General features: G+C 36.2%; 1 pseudogene across 1 annotated transcript; it reads left to right on the top strand.

Annotated features, from left to right (window-relative positions):
• Positions 1-9,934: 9,934 nt before the first annotated feature.
• Positions 9,935-10,956, top strand: LOC309493779 (putative nuclease HARBI1; annotated as a pseudogene). Its single transcript has one exon. The product of its transcript is annotated as a putative nuclease HARBI1 (transcript).
• Positions 10,957-11,190: the final 234 nt, after the last annotated feature.

Genomic DNA, 11,190 nt, shown 5'->3' with positions numbered 1-11,190 from the left:
TATAGCAATTTTAGTCCAAATTATTTTGTGAAAAATTTTTTTTTGTATGAAATAGAAATGTTTTAGTTCAGCACTTACTTTACAGTAAACTTACACTCCTATAGCTTGTATACACTTTAAAAAATTTTTTAAGTGTCTTTAGAGCAAGTTTAGCTCTGCATTAATGAACTACAACTGTTTAAGTTCAGATATATCAGTTCAGAAAGACGGTGACAGTTTACAGGTTAAACAGATGTATAGTTATATAGTTTGTATGGCTTTCAAGTTTTTACTTTTTGAATCTCAACAACGGTGACATGCTTCATGCTGCAATGCATGCTGGGAGAAAACATAGTATAAATCTCCCAGCATGAAGCATTTCTCCATTATTGAGATTATTGAAGACACCTGATGATGCTTTACTACTACAGATCAAATATTCTGAATTTTTATTTTAAATATAATGTAGGGAAAATAAATCTATAGAGATAAATTCAGACATCAAGAATCAGCACATTAATGTTCAATCATCCCTCAATGAATCACTTAATCATCTGATTAACTTACTTTAAAACCCTGCTGTTAGTTCGCATATAAACACAGTTCAAGTTCATTTTATTTCTATAGCACATTCACAACAGCCACTAGCTGACCAAAGTGCTTTCCAGAACAACCAGAGAGATAATATGACATAATACCTGCATAACAACACATAAAACACAAATAAAAGCAGCAAAGCAGAGAGATGTTATATTTAACTCCGGGCATTTCTACAACATCCAGATTTGATTAATAAATGTGCATTGCGTGCTATCAGTAGTTTGACACAGAAAGGTTTGTCTGATCCGCTGGTCACTGTATGGAAATGAATGTATTTTTGAGGAAACATGCAAACACTGTCAGTCCTGCAGGACACTGATAGCCATATTTTAGATCAGATACAGAGATGAAGCTTTGAGGACACTGGATCTGTGACAGAATAAAATCAGCTGATCTTTATCTCTCCTTCATGTCTTTGTCACTTTACAATTCCTGTTTGTTCTGAACACAAAGCAGAAGACGCTCCACATCATTCAATATTCAAACATTTGCATCAGAGATTAAAGGCATTTTTCTATTTTATTCAGGGTTCCTACGCAGTTTGGAAAAATAATTGTGTTTCCAGACTTTTTCCTGTATTCAGTTTTCAAAAATATAAAATTAAGAATTTCTAATAATAAATGTATGATTCAAGCTGAGTGATTTCATGGCAAAAGTGTAGTGATCGTTTAGTGATCGTCAAACACGACTGAATGAATTCAATGTTCACATTTTCATTACACAAATGTGTTTATATTTAAGAGTCTTCTTTGACCTTCAGTAAGTGAATGTGTGTGCGCCACTCAAACCAGCAACAGATAAAGGAGTGAACGATCATTTCATTCAGACTGTACTTTCCTGTTTGGTGATTATTCAACATCAAACCACCATTACAGTATCAACCCGATGTGTGAATATATGTCATCACTACATTGACAACAAATACATCACCCATATAAATTCATTAGACAATACATGAGATCAGTTAATCTGAAACCTCTAGATGATGATTGTGATCATTAACAAACAGCCACTGTCATCTGATCCTGTTTTCTTTCAGCTTTATTGCCATGGCAAATGTATCTTAAAGACACACAAAGAAAATCTATTGTTCACGGGTCAAGAGCCCAACTAAAGCAAACACTGATCACCATCATGGTGACATCCAATGAACAATACAATTACATCTAAACCTCTTTTTTCTATACTATCTTCTAAACTATATTCTATACTATTTTACTATTTCTAAATTATTTTCAATAAAACATCAACATCAAAATCTATGTTAATTTTCAACAAGTTCTTGACAACAAGTGTATGAAAATAAATTTGGTGTGTAAACTGGTTTCACACTCAGTGTGTCTGGAAGTCAGTTGTAGTTCTACCAGAAAGACTCGGGAGAATTATTTCAATAAACCGTACATTTATTAACAGCTCAGCAAGCTGATAATCTACAAAGTCATTTGGCGTAGGCCCCGTCCGTAGTGCATAATCCGAGAGTATCGGATCTGCAATTCCTGCCTAAAGATGAAGGCAGGGGCGCAGCAGACCCCCCCGGGAGGTATGGACAGGACCATCCTGGTGGTGGTGGGGAGGATGGGGGTAATCGTCGCTTCAGTATCTGCGAACTCAAACATGTGTAAGTACCGAGCTTTTATACATGAGCATAAGAATATGATTGGATAGAAGTGAAGGCAATAGGTGACGTAGTAATTGAGTCTTCCCGGCAGAACTTATGCTAAAGCTTTCATTTCTTGTGTTTCTCTTTTTTCTTTTTTTCCTTCAGTGATTCTGCTTATCAGGTGTTCATCAGTGTCTCAATTCACTCACTTCTTTTCAGTCAAGGGGACTATATTAGTGAACTAATGTAGGGAATAGTGAATGAGGGTATAGGGTGTGATTGGGAAAACAGCCTCTGAGTGTCGACTTTGAGAGATGTTGATTCACAGTGTATTCCTGTAGGCTAGTTTTGTTTTCTACGGTGTATTACTGTTTTAATGGAAAATGGTATGAAATTGTCAGAATTTGGCCCTTTTTTAATAGCAAGGGTTAACAGTGCAGGTAATAATATTAATACAATGAAAACAATTATATTTTTTATGCAAATTTTTATGCAAATCTCTAGAGATAGATCAATGTTCTAATGAATAAAGACAGTTTATATATATTCATATAGCATTGAATCCTCTAATAATAATTATAAGTTGATAACAAACGATAGCTTATTAATTAGCCTACATTACTTTGCATGAAAAATAGCGCTATGTCATTATCAAGAGAGCGCTCAATCTCTCTAGGCAGAGCTTTTCCTTCTAAATATTTAGAAATTGAGTGTATAGCCTACAGTTAAACTTATGATCTCCGATGTTGTTTTGAGTGTTTTAGACAATTATGTAAAGCAACTATAATGAATAAAAAATGTTTGTTTGACTTGACTGAGGCGTTATTAGTCATGTGCCGTATTTTCTTTCATTTTAAATGTCATTTTTATTGATGAAAATGTTTATCTATTAGAATGGTATAAAAATGTATATACACAAAATGGAATGGCATCACGTCTATGGGAAATTACATGACAGATAAAAACAGACAAAAAGAGAGAAGTTTTTAAACTCAACTAGCTCCGTCAGAGTGATGGATATCCTAATAGTTATCCAACTTCTGCATATCTATCATGTTTCAGTGCTTCGTGTAAACTTAGGGATTACATTAATACTATAATGGATGATAATTGCACTAATTTGGGCAGTGCATGGAGAGAGTCGATCACTGAAGACAATAGAAACCATAGAGAACAGGAACAGAAAATACAAAGAACCAAACTAAACATAAATAGTCACAAAAACTATGGCCTTGATTTTCTAGTTTAACTGTATTGCATAAATATGAATTGAATTCATTTAGGCAAGCAATTATTTCAAAAAAAGCAAAATATGAATTCTTTTAAACAATGACATGCCGACAGGACCGTTAGTGTTGCTGTATCAGTAAATGAGTTGATAATGAAACTAATCGAGGAGGAAGAGATTAAATGATCATGTCGTACAACCTATGATCAACTTGTTGAACACCTGCTGTTAATAAGCAGAACCACTGAAGGAAAGAGGAACACACGAACAGAAAATAGAGAAACACAAGAACTACAATTGACTTCCAGCCATTACACATTATTACACTTATTATTAACCAGTATGACTTTATTTCTGTCATACATCTACAGAAATTTTTATTGAGATGTTTAATTGACAATGTTTGGTTTGAAGTTACCATGATGGAGATCAGTGTTTGCTTTAGTTGGGATGATGACCCTTGACTTTTTAACATTAGTTTTTTTATTGCTGCTTGAACTGCGTTTTTGCAAGTTACACTTGTGCACACACGAGGTCCAAGGTCGTGCTGAATTTATCCAACCATTCTTTGTGAGGGTCTGATGGTCCAGGGGTGGCAGTCAGAATATGAGGGTTTATGTGAGTATAAACAGACCATATCAATGTATTTCACTGCTCTTTTCTGATTTTGCAGAATACACTGACCCCATTTATAAACCCCTGAGATGTAATGTGGAGTGTGGGAGGGAGCTGATGCCTGCGGCGCAGAGACCCAACCTGATGTCAGAGCTCAACATAACCCTCAGGACTTCCATTGCAACGTGTCAAAGTTCAAAATTAATCAATGAACATATTATACTCACGACGTCATAGACATTCCAATTATCCAATTATACCCAAGGTCAAAGGTGACAATGGCATGGAGGGGTCAAGGTCAGCGCTAGGGCACGACTTGGGTGGTCCGGGGGCGTGGCAAAAAGGTCAAGAGGTCACCATCAATTATAGGGTCATCAATCATTTTGACACTCTGTGAATCATAATCACTACTCATGATGATTATATCATTATCATTATCATCATCATCATCATCATCATCAAGTGCTGACATCATCTGATCACATTTTCTCTTATTGTTCTTGCTATAACAAACAGTTTCAGCAGCCAGAGAAATTCTAACATTAAAACATCAAACTAAAGCAAACACTGATCACCATAATGGTGACATCAAACCAAACTATTAATTTCAATAAATCATCAACATCTAAACCTCTGTTAATCTCAATAAGAACTTTTCCACACATATGACAGAAATAAAGTCTGGTTAGTAATAAGTGAAGCTGGTAATGCTGTTTGTTGAGTTGTTTAATGGAGTTGGAGCCTGACATCTGATGTTTACACGTCAACCCAATTTTATTTTTCAACCAAAATGGGACGTCTGAGCGATGCTGGAGTCCATGTCCAATAATAATTCTAGCTGGGGTGAGTAACATTGTGGCCATAATATGAGCACACAGTGAGTGTGCTGTGAGCTTACACTTTTAGCTCACTGTGAACTCACACTGTGATCATATGGAGAGATCACTGTGAGATCAACGTGTTGACTGGGAATGCAGTCTCATGTTGATATATAGTGTTTATAAAATTTGCTTAAGCAGAATGTCATCAAATTGCCTTTATTTTCACATCCATGTTTCCATCATTGAATTCTAGCAGAAACTTTCACCCAGGGAGACTCAAGCAGATTCCTGACACGAGAGAGTTTATGGAGGTTAAATGAGTCAAACATCATAATTATTTATATTTACATGTGTTTTATATGTATATTTACATGTGTTTTATATTTACATTTACATGTTTTGTTTATTCGTTTAACAGGTTTTTTCTAGCAATGTAACTTACAAATGAGGACAAATGCAAACGGAAGTGATTCACTGGAAGGCAGGGATGTAGTGGAGGCTAAACGCACGTAAACGCCGTTTGCGCACCTCCCACAATTCAGAAATAGCGTTTACCCACCTCTACATTGCGTTTATCCACCTCAAAATTTCACATTATTTGAGCGGACTTTGCTTTTCCAGTGCGTGATCGCCGATCGGTACATGATTCGAGCATTTGGCCGTTAATGACAGAGCAGAACGCGCAGCGCAAACACGGAGCGAAACATTGAGCAGAGAGAAAGAGAATGTTTATGTAACTGAGGCAGCTGTAATGATGCCGTGTATTTTGTGTTCAAATGGAACATTTTTGGTTTTATTGTTTTTTAGTTTTGCAAAATCGTCTGTTAATGTCGGCAGCCATTAAACTTGTGGAAAATACAGTGCAACTTATATTATATTGTCTGTCTTCTGTTAATTACAGAAACTGAGTTTTCTTTAAATTAAAATATGTGGCACCAGATTCATCCTTCTATCGTTAATCTGCACCTGCTACATTAGCAATTGGAAAAAACTGCAATCGGCATCTATTTTGATAATTGATGAGTCATTTTTTTAAGACAAAAGTGAAAAATTCTTTGATTCCAGCTTGTTAAATGTGAATATGTTTTAGTGTCTTCTCTCCTCTGTGACAGTAAACTGAATATCTTTGAGTTGTGGACAAAACGAGACATTTGAGGACGTCATCCTGGGCTTTTGGGAAACACTGATCCACATTTTTCTGACATATAGACCAAACAACTAATCGATTAATCCAGAAAATATTCAACAGATTAATCGACTATGAAAATTATCCTAAATCCCTAATCATTATGTACAAGTGCACTGCATTGGAAGCCCTGGATATAAGCCTCCCTCTCAATCTCTCTTAAATATTTTTGTTCTCTCTGTTTTGTCATTTAGTAAACTTTCACCTATTCCTTCTTGAGTCTCTTTAACAAGAACTTAGATTAATGTATGAACTGAATAGTGATTGTGTGACCTATGATGAGGGAACAACCAGTGATACCCTTGGTAGTACCATCAAATGATAGGCTATAGCGATGTCATCAGGATACACATACACCGGTAGACAGTGACCCACCTTACCGGGTGACCACGTTGTGGTCCACCAGAATTTATAGTTTACCCACCTCTTTTTTTACCACTACACCTCTGCTGGAAGGAGAATAAACCATTGAAGCGCTGCAATATTATGGATTAACTTTTGCACAATACTTTATCTTTTTATTATCTTTCTTTATCAGTTTACTGACAAAGATTTTATCTTTTTTTTACTCTCATAAATTACACAATAGTAAATACAAAGCCTGGAGTGATTGTGAAAAGTGAATGTTTGTATGAATACAACAACTTATTTGCTTGTCATGAGATCACATTGCAATGTTTACATGGATCAGTCCTCACACATGTTCAGTTTGTGTGTGATCCTGATCATACAAAACAGCCAAACCACTAACAAACATCACTTACATCTCATCGCTAATGCCAAGCCCTATAGACACACACCAGTGTATTGATGACATTAACAATTGGAAGTGCATGGGAATATCGCTGGCTTCAAATAAACATACAATACAATGCAAACATCAAATTATTTAGTTTTTATATGAACTGATATCATTTTGCATTCAGTTTTGTATGTTAGATTATCTCACAATTTTTTTTATTTTTTTTTCCTGTCTTCAATAACTGCAAATATCCTTTCATGTTTGATTTATATGCATTTGGTTTTCTTTCCAGTTCCCTTTGTTATTTTATCAACCAGGAGCACATTTCTATACCCTAACCAACACTTTAAGCAGTATAATGCGGCTGTAAAGATTTTCATCTTCACTGTAAAATACAACAAAACGAACACTTTTTTTGTTACTTTACTTAATGTCTGAAATTAATTGAAAAAATCTAGTAATGTACTATTCACATACTATGCCTTAACTCAGTTAAGTTAAGATTAACTGATTTGAGTGACATTTTGTCAAGCAAAAAACAAACAAAAAACAGGCCAATTCTTCATGGACGCTTCTCTCATTTCCTCCACTTCTGCAGTTATTGAGTGCTGAGGTGTTCCTCCTGAAGTCCACGATCATCTCCACTGTTCAGAGTGTGTTCAGCTCCAGGTTGTTGTGACAGTTGTTTGACCTTTTGTCTGTAAGCAGACTCGTCACCATTTTGGATAAGGCCGATGTGTGTCTTCAGAAGCTTGACAGAGGAGTGTTTGGAGGAGCAGTCGTGTGTGTACGGGAGAAGAGCAGAGAACACAACCCTGAGGAGCACCAGTGCTGATAGTGAGAGTTTCTCCAGTCTCACCAGCTGCTGTCTGTCTGTCAGAAAGCTGGAGATCCACTGACAGACTGAGGTTGGCATGGAGAGCTGGGTCAGTTGTGAGAAGATCAGGCATGATGGTATTGAAGGCCAAACTGAAGTCCACAAATAAGATCCATGCGTAAGTCCCAGGTCTATCGAGATGTTGCAGGATATAATGCAATCCCATGCTAATAGTGTTTATAAAATTAGCTTAAACAGAATGTCATCAAATTGAACATTTCTGTAAAAGTTTTTTGCATTTTATTTAAAGTAGGATATTTTACTTTATTTTTACGGTTTTTGTTTGGCAGCCAAAGCACTAATGTTTTACAGTGTGTAATGTATCATCGGGTGTCTTCAGTAATGTTCAATCATCACTCAATTAATCACTTAATCATCTGAAAAACCCTGCTGTTAGTTTTCATATAAACACTGATGTGTTAAATTAAAATTGAATCTGGTTAGTAATAAGTGAAGCTGGTAATTCTGTTTGTGGAGTTGTTTAATCCTCCTCTGCTGAGATCTTCACAGATTTAATGTCTTCTTTTCTCTTCAGTTGATTTCATCTAAGACTGTGTCTGAAGTCAGTTGTAGTTCTTGTGTTTCTCTTTCCTTCAGTGATTCTGCTTGTTAACAGCAGGTGTTCATCAGTAATGATCAATCATCACTTAATTAATCACTGAATTCACTTTAACACTGCTTCAGTGTTACTTTAACACTCTGTAGAGTGGGACCATATGTGCTCTGGGCAGTGTTGATTTAATACTGGGGATTTTGCTGTGTATGGAAATTAATGTATTTTTGAGGAATCATGCAAACACTGTCAGTCCTGCAGGACACTGATCTTTTAGATCAGATACAGAGATGAAGCTTTGAGGACACTGGATCTGTGACAGAATAAAATCAGCTGATCTTTATCTCTCCTTCATGTCTTTGTCACTTTACAATTCCTGTCTGTTCTGAACACAAAGCAGAAGACGCTCCACATCATTCGATATTCAAACATTTGCATCAGAGATTAAAGGCATTTTTCTATTTTATTCAGGGTTCCTGCGTAGTTTGGAAAAATATTTGTGTTTCCAGACTTTTTCCTGTATTCAGTTTTCTAAAATATAAAATTAAGAATTTCTAATAATAAATGTATGATTCAAGCTGAGTGATTTCATGGCAAAAGTGTTGTGATCGTTTAGTGATTGTCAAACACAACTTAATGAATTCAATGTTCACATTATCATTACACAAATCTGTTTATATTTAAGAGTCTTCTTTGACCTTCAGTAAATGAATGTGTGTGTGCCACTCAAACCAGCAACAGATAAAGGAGTGAACGATCATTTCATTCAGACTGTACACAGTAAATTCCCCGTGTTAAATTAACACCAATCTGTGTTTATATGGGAACCACCAGCAGGGTGTTACAGTAACACTGAAGCAGTGTTAGAGTTAAATTAGAAAATTAAGTGATTGATTGAGTGATGATTGTTAGATTATTGGAGACACCTGATGATAACAAGCAGAATCACTGAAAAATGTTTGGTCGCCATTATGATTTTATTGTTCAGATTAAATAAAAACAGCAAAAATTCTTAAGATAAAGCAATATTAATTATGCGGCTGTAAAGTTCATCATCTTGTTTCAGGGAGGATGATGTGATTGGATCGAACTTGTGATGAAGAGAAGAGAACCGGCAACAGCATTTTTATTCCTTTTTTTTACCTTTTATACTCAATCCTTGTTGTTGTTTTAGTTATATTTGTTGCTCTATTGTTTATTTAAAGACACAGAAGCTTTAATTTCATTCTTTATTTTGCAAAGTCCATTGCAACAGTGATGTGTAAAAGAGTGAAAGTTCACAGTGGAAACAAACAAAGATCATCTGTTCATCTACTGAAGCTGCGTCACCTGTTCTTCACACAGAACCTGTTTCACTACAGACACTTCATTAAAGTCAAACACAGAATTATTTTATGTGTGTGAACATTTACACACCTTACAGTTTGAACCTGCTCAGCTGTGTATTTCAGATGGGTGTTACACAGCACCCAGTGTTAAATTAACACTCTATGGGGTGGTTTCCCGGACAAAGATTAAGCCTAGTCCTAGACTAAAATGGCCATTTAAATCAGATTAACAGAAATGTGCTTTCTCTGTCATGGTTTTAAAAAGTCTAAGACTTAGTCTAGTCCAGAATTTAATAGGCTAATTTCCTGGAGGAAGACTAGAGCAACTTCAGGACTAAATTGAGGCTTAAATTAAACCTACCAGGAGGCAGGTTTAACTTCAGATTAATTTCATTTGGAGGACACATGGATTACTTGGACTGTGTCAATGATGATCAGTGCTTTCCATCAGCCAGGCAAGTTCTTGCAGACAGAAGTGACCCATTGCAACGATTTTGATGAAATACGTTTTTGAGATCGTTTCCGCGTGCATAAAGTAAATGCAGTGGAGATAATTTCATTCTTAGAACCCAGGCTTTCATCTGTGACCCAAAGAGGACAGCCTATTCCAGTTTGTCTCCAGGTGCTCATAACTTTAAGGTTCTTGGCATGTGGCACCTTTCATCGAGAAACTGGGGATTTATGTGGTGTCAGTGAACCAACAGTATGTAAAGTCATTCACAGAGTGTGCAGGGCCATTTGTGAATTAAAAGCACATTACATAAACTTCCCTGATGCTAGAACCCAGGCTAACTACAAGGTACTATTCTATGAATATGGAATTTTCCCAGGAGTCATAGGTTGCATAGATGGAACCCATATTCCCATTAAGCGTCCCTCTACTCCAGATACTGAGGAATACAAGAACCGAAAGAACTGGTTTTCCATAAATGTCCAAGGTGTATGCACTCCCCAGGTAGAGTTTTCAAACATTGTTGCATGGTGGAAAGGTGCAACTCATGATTCCCGAATTTTCCTCAACTCATCTCTGTATACTCAATTTGAAAGAAGAGATCATAATGGAATTTTGCTTGGTGACAGTGGGTATGCTCAGAAGGATTTCTTGTTTACGCCATACTTGCACCCAACAACAGCTGAACAACTGCGCTACAACCAGGCTCATATGAGCACACAAGGGGTTTAGTCGAGCGCATGTTTGGTGTTTGGAAGAGTCGTTTTCAGTGCCTTAGGAAAACACTCAGATTCAAACCAAGTAGATGCTGCACTGTCATCATTGCAACAGCTGTTCTTCACAACTACCTACTAAGCAGGGATGCCCAGATCCCCCAATAGAAGAGGATGACAATCCAGATGTGCCACCATTTACAACAAACCACAGAGAAGGACTTGCATACAGGGATGCTTTTGCATTGTGCCACTTTAAATAGATCTTTTTACATTATTTAACTTTCAACCCTCTGTTCAGATCTGATACATGTAATAATAAAACCAAATATTTGTTAAAAGTGTACAACTTTTTGGTCTGGTATGTTACTGAAACCACCACAACATCCATCTTTTCTTAATAAAACAATATTTATTTCACAGATGAATGTACTGATGTGACATTTGAGCCTGTTGCATCTCTCTCTCCTTCATCTTTATCTCCAGTTCTACTTGTA

The sequence above is a fragment of the Leuciscus leuciscus genome, assembly GCF_965113295.1.
Source record: "Leuciscus leuciscus genome assembly, chromosome: 3".
NCBI lineage: Eukaryota > Metazoa > Chordata > Actinopteri > Cypriniformes > Leuciscidae > Leuciscus > Leuciscus leuciscus.
The sequence above is the reverse complement of the archived record's forward strand: the minus strand, read 5'-3'. Positions and strand labels throughout refer to the sequence as shown.